Below are 12,651 nucleotides of genomic sequence, written 5' to 3' on the forward strand. Positions count from 1 at the left end.
GCAAGAAGCCCGACCGAGAAAAATGACAGACAGGAAGACAGGAAAAGGAGGAGTGAGGGAAAGAAGAAAAATGAGCTGATGTGAGAGAGACAGAAAGACAGTAAAGAGACAGTGTAGATGGTGTAACAGGAGGAGAGGCACAAGAGGAAATTACATATGCAAAGCAGAAATTTAATCTGAATGGATAATGTAGCCTAAGGCAGTGCAAAATGCATTAAGAGTTAGTGAAGAGCTGGACATCATGTTAATACCAAGGAGTCTGAAGCAGGTTATTAGAATGAGTAGCTGTCAAAGTGTGTATGTGGGCAATTTCCCTTTCATGGGTTTGAGGCCTGAAACCAGTCTGCCAGTACTCCAGCTTTATAAAATAACTCCAACCACCCTGTCATGCAACACCTTCTGAACAGTTTGACTACAGGACTCTTCCAGCCAACACTTAACATTCGAAACAGCTTTTCTAATTATAATTTGTAGCATGGTTAAACTACAACAGCAGCCAAGAGCAGTTTGTGACTTCACATCATGAATGGAAAGTGCCGGGATCTGGTCTGCGAATCCACAATAATCTAAGTAACACTGCTAGGTAAGTGACAAACCAAACCAATCATATAGCCCTCTTGGCAGAGGTGGCACGCATGCCTTAGGTGAACACTATTACAATGGACCTCTATAGAAGTCAGTGATATAAAACCTTTGTGTGCCGTGCTTGTGTTTATTCTCTTTTAGCTATTTTTAACACATCAGTGAGACCATTTCAATGAATCCAGCACTATTCTGTTTATCTGTAGTCTTCTTCACACGTTCAACCATATTTTAATCAAATACTATAACTCTTCACCTCACCCTTGCTGTCACTAATGGCCCAGCAGCAATATATGCAGTTATTACTAAGAATGCATTGAACAATCATCAATCCATACCTTCAGAATGAAATGATTCCCTTCCTCTCTGTGATATTAAGTGCATGAGTTTTGTTGGTGAACAGAGGCTAAGGCTGAGACTCTACAGACCTATTGCTACACTAAATAAGCCAAGTGATATGGGGATTTTTTTCTTGCTCACTTGGCAGAGCTGGGAGAATTTCTATCTGACTACTAGAAACTAGAGGTTTGAATGTCACTTACTTAATTTGAGTGGAGCCAGCAATTTACTTTGCACAGACAAAGAACCTTAGTACTGTGGTCCAGTGTTGACATTTCAGGTGGTTTAGATAAATAGCAAGACAGGACGCGCGTTATTTATTCATGTGCAGGATTAATGATGTTAAGGCATATTTTGACCCAAGCCACAAGTTTTTCCTAAACCTAACTAAGTAGATTTTGGTGCCCTAAACTTAATGAAAGTAGTAATGTAAAAATAGCTACTTTCAGGTGCTTTTTACTATAGAAAAGGAAGAAAAAAAAGGATGCAGAAGTAGGACACCATGGACACAATAAAGATTCAGTAAAGAGCACTATAGGAAGGTTTCAGGAAAGAGGAAAACAAAATCTACCAAGGCAAAGAGGAGACCAACGAAAGAGCAAAAAAGAACTGGTGGTCAATAACATGGAAAAGATAATTGGAAAGCCGGAGCTATTTATACATATGGGGGCTGACTGGAACCAGGTGGAAAAAATTACAGTGGGGCAGACAGTTAAAAAGGTAGGAAACAAGACAAAGGGAGGGAGCAAGAACAAAGACACAAGATTAGTAATATAAATATATTTCTAACTTAGTGCATATGTACCTTGTGTTTATATATCGGAATAAAATAGGAAAGCAAAGGATAATAAATTCAAATTATTTCCCAAATGGAAAACTAACCATGGCCTCCTGATAGACAACCTTGAGATTTACTCCACCAACAGACGTTCAGTCTCCAAATACAGATTTTATTGCTCTTTAAAAGATGAATGCTGTCACAATATTGCTTCAGCTGTTGTTTAAAGGCAGTTACACACCCTTTCAACCATTCAGAAAAAAACAGTAAGGCCTGTGTTGAAGAAACCTGTGACATTAGTTGTGTCCCACAAGCCAGTTTCTTGTCCTTACCCCATCCAGTGACAACTGAAGTTTTCTCTCTTATCAGCTTGTGGGAGCAAATCTTTTTGTAGCCATAACTTGACTTGAAAGTATTTGCTACATCAAAAACCACTGTTCCACTTCCACTTCTGTCGTTCTGTGGACACTGTCCTCTTAGCGGGTTTATAACCTGGTCTTGTCCAAATCCACCAGTCTTTTCAGGGTGCTCAGTAACCTGTGGACAATCACTTTCCTAATAGCAGGTTTGGTCCACTCACCAACTTCTTGTCCTTTCACACTTTCTGGGAAGCTTCTCTCTTTTAGCAGAGTTTTGTTTCAGATGAGAGCAACCGCCAGTCACAGCTGACAGGCTGGAGATGCTCAGAGGTTGTTAGGACTCTGAAGCCTCCTGCTGCGAACCTCAGGGTCTAATATCACGCTTCACAACACTCAACAGGCGCCCCAGCTGGATACAAACCTCAAAAATCAGTCAGTCAAACAGGCAGTCACCCGCTCAGTCATTCACTCAGCCCTGCAGTGAAGCTCAGGGCTAATGTCATGCTCCACAACACTCTCAGCATCCCGCTGCCATGAAAATAGCCAGTTATTTCATTCATCAGTCAGTAAAACAATGATATTAAGTCAAGCTGGTGAACTATCATCCTAAAGCACTGAAAACAGCTTTTCCCAATTCAAAAAGCAAAATATGGACTGTAATTTACACAGGGAAAAGACCATTTATTTCCATAGAAGATAAAGATAAAATAACTTCTTTATATAGGATAGTTTATAATTGTATATATATTTCACAGATAGAGATCTTTCAACACATGAAAGAGTTTCTAAACTACACTTGTTTTCTTACCTACTGCTCCATGAATCCATCTCAGCACGAATCCATCTTAACTACAATTTGAGGTCAAGAAGACCTGTTTTAAATGTGAAATGTTTGTTAGTACCAAATAGGCTGCTCTGAATCTTTTAGAAACTGCTGATCTACGGTGGTTTTCCCACAACTTTCTCAAAAAAAAAGAGAAAATGTCCAGTGAGCAGCAGTTCTTTGGGTGAAATTGCCTTGTTGTCAGAGGTCAGAGTTCTTTGAGCTAATAGAAAGGCAACAATAACTCTAATAACCTCTCATTACAACTAAGAAATGTGGTAGAGCCTTGTAGCAGATGGGTTACACCATCAAAAGACCATACGGATGCCAGTCTGGACAGATAAGAATGGAAAACAGAGGCTATAACTCACATAGGCTCATTAAAAAATAAGAATAAGATAAGACTGAAACCATTGCCTGCTCTAAGTCTCTATTTCTGTTGTAACATTTGGATGATCTGGTCCGAATTTGGCATAAAAACATGAAAGTAGGACCCATCCTGCTTGTATTACCAGTTTTGGCTAATGGTGGTGGTGTACTGGTGTCTTAGCACACTCAGGACCCCTTAGTCCAAACAAGCATTATTTAAATGCCACATCTTTACTGATAATTATTGCTGTTCAATCCTTTATGACAACAGTCTACCAATCTTGTGATGGATAGGACGCCATGACACAAAGCTCAAATAATCCACCGTTACCAGATCTGAGTTCAATAGAGCACATTCGGGGTGTGGAGGAATCAGAGATTCAGCTGACAAATCTGCAGAAACTGCAACAGCGATATAAATAAGCCAGCTCTGAAGGCTAAATGGGGTCCAAGCCAGGACTATCAAGCTGTGCCTAACCAAATGGCTAGTGAGAGTATAAATTCAGAAAACTTTGGCTTCATTCCAGAGAAAAGATAAGTGGAAATACATTTGTCTGTCCTCAATAGACATTTTAATTTATCTGATCTCATTTAGTATTTAGTATTAGTATTTAGTATTTATTTATTTATTGTCATTGTCAAGAACAATGAAATTGCGTTTGGGGCTTCCATACAACCCCCCAAAAAAGAAGAAAATAATAAATACCCCTTAAAACCCAAGTGTACATATTTAACCCAGTGTGACTCCAATGCAATAAGACAATCCTTAGCAATAATGTTCGTAGAAATTCAGACAAAGACCTGAGAAACATGACAAAATACAACAATGCAACCCATTCAATATTATTGTACTGTGAGATATGATATCAGATATGATAGTTATCTATTTAAGAAAGAGGGGGGGGGGGCAGGAGGGGGAAGAGAATAAAGATATGATGCACCAATGCAGACCAGTTCATTGCTATTAAGAAGTTGGATATGGTTATTGTCCGTGAGAGGGGGGCAGAGAGTTCAGGAGCCTCACAGCCTGTGGATACAGGCTGTTGGCCAGTCTGGATGTTCTGGCCTGTATAGACCTGTACCTTCTCCCTGAGGGCAGCAGATGGAAAAGGTGGCGCGCAGGGTGATGTTGGTCCCGCAGGATACTGTGCACCCTCCTCAGACAGCGAGTGGGGAAGATATTACTGATCTCTGGCAGACTTGTTCCAATAATTCTGCCAGCTTCTTTCACCACCCGCTGGAGTGCTTGCTGATCGGCCTTGGTGCAGCTGGGGAACCACACTAGAAATCCATACGTCCATTGTCCCCACAAGCTCTTTAAATAGACAGGCCTAGTTAATGGTAAATGATTGGATTTATCTAGTGCTTTTATCCAAAATGCTTTACAATTTGCTTCGTATTCACTCACACTCACGCAGCTCAATATGCTTAAATGACTATTGGGTGCAGTGTCTTGCCCAAGGACACTTTGACAAGTGGATGAAAGGAACTCGCGATCGAACCTCCAACCTTGAGCTATAACAGACCATCCGCCCGCTGAATATAGATCAGTTAGTTTCTCAAGCAACAATTAGTCTTTGCAGGACTTGCTGTTTATGAAAATAAATTTTTAGTCCTAATAGGTTCAGACTAAATCTGCATGTAAAAAAAAAAAAGCACCTATATGCCCATGTGCCCCTGCTTGTAATCAATTCCTGAATGCTTAAGAAGGTAAAGAATGTGTTTAGTATTTCAAGCATACTTGCACAAACAAGCTTAACCTGACTTGTTCATGCAGCTTAGTTATTCAAAGAGAACGCATACTGAAACTGTAAGAGCAGTGATGTACTTTTGTTTACTATCTCATGATGCTCATGGAAAGCATATGATAGTTTGCTGTGGTACTGTATGAAGAAGTGAAGCGTGGCAGAGAAGCATGTGAAGGTGGTGCAGGACATGTACTGTATGAGGAGAGTGAGACAGTGGTGAGGTGTGCGGTAGGAGTGAAAGATGGGTTCAAGGTGGGGGTGGGCTTAAATCCGGGATCAGCTCTGAGCCCCGTGTTTGAAGAGTTGATGGACAGGCTGACAGATAAGGTCAGGCAGGAGTCTCCGTGTATTGAAAGTGTGAGTAGGGATCAGATGGGAGAGAGCCTGGAGAGGTGGAGGTATGCTGAAGTATAAGAAAAGAAAGAAAAAAAAAATGTGTGTGTGAATGAGATGAAGGTGTCACAGTGAAGATGCAAGAAGTAGAGAGCGTTCAGTCAGGGTGGAGTGGATGGAGATGGTTGTCAGGGGTGATTTGTGATGAAAAGCAGCAAGAGTGAAAGGGGAAATTTGGTAGAAGGTAGTGAGACCTGCAATAATACCTGGTTTTGAAGACAATAGCACTAACAAAAAGACAGGAGGTGGAGTTGGCAGAGCTTGAGATGTTGGGCAAAGATGGAGTGAAAAGGAAAGGTAAGATGGAGGAATATGATCTACTGTGGTGCCCATAAAGGAAGTAGCTGATAGACGATTTCATGCTGATCATCATGCCTCTTCTCTGCCTAGCTAGAAACAGCTTATCAGCGGTTAAATCTCTACCACTCACTCTCCCACCACCAACACACTCATGAGAAATTCTGTAAAACTATTGCAACATCTTATTTTCCCTGTGGAAAACATCAAAATGCTGAAGCACCTTACCAACTCCATATCTGTTTTTATCTTTTTCTGCCCTGAATGTCTCAGGCAAAAAGCATTCAGCTTAAAAGAGAGTTTAATCCAAACAGCTAAATATAAAAGTACATGGATAATAAAAATGGAAAAAATAGATGACGCTGTTGTGGCTGCAGATACACATGTTAATGCTGACTCCTTTAAACCTCAATTCAGGATGCCAGTCCCCTTTACATCAAGAGAAATGAAAGTATTTTGCACACTGTGAGATAAGCTTTGAATCAACATGACATTTCAGCCAAGCACCAGAAACTCTGTCACATTACCTGATCTCAGACAACAAGAAAAGTAATTGTATATCCTTCATATAGTTGAGAAAGCTTAGAGAGCTTTGCTGTCTCTTATCTTGAAAGAGCTGTTAGTGTGTCATGCAAGATAAACCAAACGCTGCTTCTTACTGTAAGTGAAGTCAATGCACACCATTCTCATGTATATTTTTGCACCTCTGGACAGTGGATGATTAAATCTGATATGATTGAAGATCTGAACCACAGCTTTAACAAATAAAAGAGCATTTCCATGTCTGAAGCCTTTCAGATTAAATCAGATACGTTTGTAGACCTGCAGCCAATTTTAGACATTTCCCTGTTTAGACTGTTTGAATAAATTCAATAGATACTAATAGTCTTCAGAAAATAGTTTTTAATAGTATACAAAAGGAATGATAACTTTTTAGACAAACAGGAAAACACGTCTAGTATCGATATAACAGAGGTCATCTCAGCGGCAAAAATAAATAAATTAGAAATACTTAAATAGTCCTTTTCACCTTCCCTGAGTCAGCTGGATTACATCCTGTTTGGGTAATGCGCTAATAAGCTAATGAATGGTTTACAAGCTGCATTGGTAATTCATTCAGATATTAACAGGGATGCTAATTTTAAAGAGCTACAGACATACTTAAAAACTACTCTACTGAATCCTTTAAGCAGCCAAAGCCTTAAAAACTAATAACTTAATGCTTTAGGACAATTTAAAGGGTTGAGATACAAATTAAATAACTACATGCAATGCACAATTTTCAGTCACATAGCGACTCACTACCTTGGCAGGCAAATCATCACTCCATCATGATGGCCAGTAGTGGACATTTGGTAGTACTGTTCTTCTCACCTGTGGAGCCGAGACTACTTGAATCATCTATCCGTGGAAGAAAAACAAATATATGAAGAGAAACGACAAATTTTGTGGAGTTATGCTCTATATTCTGCCACAAAAGCTTTATTTAAATCCCTTAAAGTAGTTACTATGTATTTTCGTCTTGTAGAGAATCTCTCTTCTTATACTGCATCCAAAAGGAAAGTACAGACAGCTACATGTATTTCCTATTTGGATGGGTAAATAATGCTGCCGTGTGAGAGGTGAAGAACAACAAATTGTTCATGATTAAAGCAAAGGTAAGCGCTATATGGCTAGCTTAAGCAAACTACCACAAATAAATCTTTAAAATTTTGTTCACTTTGGCTCATAAGAAGCAGTGTTATGTTCACTGGGGTTGTAAAAAGCAGGGATTGACTTGACTTTAACCTCTTAAGCCCCAAGCCTAACTGATCTCCTCCTGCCTTTTGCCCCCGTATCAGGGGGCATTGAGGCTTAAGAGGTTAAAGTGATTAAAGCGGGATTTATGCTGCTGTGTTAAACTTACACCATAGGTATAACTTAACCACAAATTCTTCTGAAATCTACGCCTTACCTTTCTGGGTAACCTGAGGTGAACTTCCCTAGAAATACTGAAATTACAATGACTGTGGCCCCTTCAGTACCTTTCTTTCCCTGTATTTCCGGTTACTTCTTCTTCTGCAATCAGTTTTCAAATTGAGTGCAACAAAAAAACAAAGCAAAATTTCAGAGCAACAAACAAATATGAATGTTGGTAACGGCCTCAGTTACTTCAGATGGGTACATCAGGCTCTACATAGATTCAGCACAGAAGTACAAATTATGCTCAGTACTCACCTTAACAGCACCTGGACCCGTAAACATGGACAAACGCTGTTTCAGCTGTGTGGTATATTGGAGACATGACTTGAAGAAGAAAGCCTCCTGTAGGAGCAACTGTGGGACAAACACGCATGAATTCCTAAGCCCATGCATGCGTGTGTTGGCATACTGTGTGTCTGGTTTGCTGTGCTTCTGTCTCCTATTCTGTCTAGTAACAGTATTTTTTTCCTTGCAATAATCCACTGTACATGTCGACTGATGATAAGATTGTGGCAGAAATGAATTGAATTCCTCCAGAATAATTTCATCCATTCCCGGCTCTGCTGGCTGCCCACCCATACAGCTCTCAGTCTATCTGGCTTCTTTTCAGTCCTCCTGCATGTCTGCTTCCCATGTTAACCAGCCAATATTCTGGGTAATTGAGCTATTTTGGATAAATGTTTTTTCTTCTCTGCAATATGGCATAGCTGTACTGATAGTGAGGGGGAACTGTAAAGTAGCAGCAGTGACTGTAACGAGGAACAACATCAACAGTTTAAAAAGCATCGTGCAATTAAAAGTTAATCCACATTTAATGTATGCAACATTAGACACACTCACTTCTTTCTCTGCATTGAATGTTGAGACACAGAGAGGGAGATTACAGCCAACATTCAGGTGGGTCTGCATGGGTAATTCCTTACTAATGTTAAGCTGTTGCTCTCAATAATGGATGATTTGTTCTCAGATTTTTAATGAAGATGGTAAATTGAAATGCTATTTTGGGGTTAGTGAAAACCTATTTCCCTCCTTTTCTCAAATGAGCTCATTAATGAATTAAAATAGCGAGACGCAGGTGAAATCAAAGTAGGCTACAACCTAATGATTTATATCTCCTGTATTAGAATATATTACATTAACTGCATGTTGCTGTGAAGGTATTTATAGGAAAGGAGAAAAGTACATATATCAGGTTATGAGAAATTGTAATATTCAATATTTATAATGATGCAGAGCTTCCTGAAAAATCATAAGATGATAACAGTTATATTTTTTTATGTAATTCTCCTGAAGAGAAACTGTGTCACTTTGTGTTCATACAGTGCATTCGCAAAGTATTCAGTCTTTCACATTTTGTCATGTCACAGGCTTATTCTAAAATAAATTAAATACATTTCCCCCTTTAAAAATCTAAACAATACCCCACCAAAGTCAAACATGTTTGCTTGAAATTCTTGCAAATTTATTAAAACATGCAATAAAATATAACATGTACATAAGTATTCTCTGCCTCTGCTCAATAATGTGTTCAGCTCCTTTGGTAGTAATTGCAGATTCAAGTCTTTTTGAGTACAATCTACAAGCTTGGCACGCTTATTTTTGAGAAGTTCCTCCCAATCTTTAAACTCCAGGTTGGGCGGAGAGTGTTGGTGTCATAGACATGTTCAAATCTCTCCAGAGAGGTTTAGTCGGGTTCAAGTCTGGGCTGTGGTTGGATCACTCGAGGAAATTCACAGGGTGGCTTAAAAGCCACTCCTTTGTTATCCTGACTGTGTTCTCAGGGGCTGTTGTCCGGTTGGTAAATGAACCTTCACCCATTTCCAGGTCCTCTGGAGTCCTCTGGAGCAGGTTATCATCAAGGATGTCTTTGTATATTGTTGCATTCATCTTTCCCTTGACCATGACTGAACAAAACCTTTTTTAAATTTTACTAACTTAAGTTATACTTCTGTCACCAGCTCTCATATTTCAGTTGAGGATTCTTCAAATGCCATATATTTTTCCTTCAATGTTGATGGCAACACATATTTGTAAAAAGAACCTTAATTTTAAGTAATATTCAAGTACATATATATGTTTTTATATACAACATAGCAAGCCAGCTGACAATGCATACAGGGTGAGTGAGCACACCAGAGAGTTTAGTGGAGAAAGGGATGAGCAAAGACGTAAATGTATCTCAGAATTGCTTGTGGGAATGAGCTACACACAATAAAAAGCACAGGCAGGTGCTAGAATACACAGAAGAAATAGAAAATTCTGAAGATGGCCTGAGAGCAATAGACAACCACTATGGGTAACATAAGAGTCTGGCAAAAAGTGGCTGGAAAAGCTGGGGTAGAAAGAACTGCAGGAGCAGGAAATACAAGCAAAGACACACAATGATAAAATGTTTGTGTGGGAGACAGAGAGAAAAAACACACAATATTCTGACGTTAAATCATACTTTTGGTCATTTAGTTCCCTTTTGTCACTGTCAGAAACAAAGGATGACATTTTGTTTATTTATTTATGGAAACAATAAATAAACAAACCAACTGGATTAACATTATTGTATTAACTAAGAGAAAACTATCAACAAATTATTCTATTAAATTCCAGCATCACAAAGAATTAATTCTGCTTTGCTCAGTCTTTCTGCTTTGTAATTTTGATATTTGTTTGTTTAGGATTACAAATGCATGGATTAGACTGTGACATGTTGGCTTTACAATGTGAGAAGTTTTTACTCTGTGGTGTGTAAGAGCTGCTGTCTGTTGCTGTGTAATCCATCAGTAAGCAATGTTAATTCCTGGAAGAGATGAACTGCGGTGAACCAACCAAAACCTCAACTGTCAGATGTTTCTCGGAGGTTGCTGCCAATCACATCAGCTTTGTTCGAAAACAACAAAATCCACCTCAAACGCTCGGAAAGACAAACCAACAGGATTAGCGAAGCTGCCGTCTGCAGCTGGCTAATATCAGTGTTTCGAGGATAAAACAGAGGAAAGTTATACCAAGATCACTTCTAAAGCCTTTTGGATCTCCTGTCTTTTGTGGCCTGGTTTCGTAAGTCCGGGCTTACAAATCACCTTCAGGCTGTTTTTAACAATATCATGTTAAAGCAATATACATATTTATAGCAGCAGCCAGGAGCAGTTGTACAAGGTGAGGGAAGGTCAGGGAAGATAATGCAGTCATGTTTAGTGATATGGTCAGCCTCACCTCCAACAATCACAGAGCTACTTCAGTTTCATATATGAGGAAACGTTTTGTTTGTAAAATATTTATTGTTTTTTTTTTTTCAGTTGAGTATTACCTTTGCTTAGGTTGTGTTTTTCCTAGTCTGCCTGTCATTAGGTCTCCCACGTTTTTTGTCAGTTTGGTCTGTCGGGTTTGTGCCGTAGTGTCCCAGTGTTTAAGCTTCCTCTTTTATTTTGATAGTCTCTCGCCTCGTCTATTTTGCTTCCCTTCTTACTCATTAATTACTCAGCTCCCCTCTTGCTCAGTTTTCCTTAGTTATTTGTTGTGTCATCCTGTTTGTTTGCCTGAGTGTTTTCGCTGTGTATTACATGCATTGAATTTCTTCAGCCACCTGGATTTGCAGAAGCCATCCTGAAAACATCCATAAAATCATTCCATGGCAAGTAATTAAAGCTGTTTGGGTCTTTAACAAAGCTTTAGGTTCTTATTTATGATAAAATTCACAAAAGACATGAAAGGCACAAACTGGAAGATGATTATTCTTTGGAAACCCGTATTAAAGCTGTTCACTGCTGACATTTAGGTTGGATGTATTGAACTTAATCTTCTTGTTTGGTGAGCATAAATGAGTAATATCATGTGTCAGGATCCTTGTCATTATTGCTCTGCTATTTACTCTGCAAAGTAAATAAACTCAAATTTCATGCTCAGCAAGCATCTGACATTTAAAAGCAAAGTCTGGAGCAGACCGGAGCTTTGCACCATATTTTCTTTCAGAAATTGGTTGGAGACAGGGAGCCACTTTTCATCATACATTGTTGATATGCCTCTTTGTATTTTGGAATATAGTGTTAAAAGACCATCAAATCTAGATGCACTATTCATAGGAAAATATTGTTGGTACCAAGAAAAGAAAAATGGTTTCATTGTTATGTGGGAGGTTTGGGAGAACTTAAAAGGCAAAAATAAAGTATCATCTTTACAATTATTGTAATAATAATTGTTATCATAAGATTAGGGTTGTGCATAATACCAGGAGTTACAGTTATACCCCTCTTATATCCTTATATGCCACTAAAAAACTCAGAAACCACATTTCCTTGGCATTATAATTAAATAATACATTTTAGAAAGTTGTTAAAAATGTAAACATTAAAAATCTTTCATTTGAAACATTATTAATATATTTGTTATAAAGTATTAAACTCAGTATGTGCTCCTGGTGCTCTCTACCTACACCTACACCGTCACATAAAAAGATGTGAGCAGAATAGAAATAAAAAAATCACAATTGTTTTGTTTGTGTCTGTAGATGAAGCATCAAGTTCCCCAGACAAACTGGAATAATGATTGCTGGCTTGTTGTTTGGGTTAGTAATACATCCCCTTAAAGACGGTGTTCACTCTGCAGGCTTGCAAAGATTTCACATATGACTTTCTAAAGAGATTAGATTTTCCCCAGACTCCTTCCTGGTTCACCTTCATTTTTTTAAAGTGACTGGGCATCACATTCAACCTCCCACTCAAGCTCGAGGCAGCCAGGTGCCCCAAAAGTCATAGGTGCGGTGAAATCTTTTGGTGATTGGATTAGCTGCAGATTTGCTGGGGCATTATCAACCAGTATGCCAGACTATACTGTATAAACACACAGTATGAAAAGTAAATGTTAGGCTGCCACTGCAGAAGTAACAATGCATACACACTTAAACAGTGTCCAAATAGCCATTGCTGTAGTGTCCACATTACATTTCTACATCAACCACTAAAAAACATTGTCCACACCAAAAGATTCAATAAAATGTGGATTTTTCTGTCAGAA

The sequence above is a fragment of the Mchenga conophoros genome, linkage group LG18 (assembly GCF_057382185.1).
Source record: "Mchenga conophoros isolate Kocher_MC1m ecotype Shallow Benthic linkage group LG18, M_conophoros_male_GT1.1, whole genome shotgun sequence".
Taxonomy (NCBI): Eukaryota; Metazoa; Chordata; class Actinopteri; order Cichliformes; family Cichlidae; genus Mchenga; species Mchenga conophoros.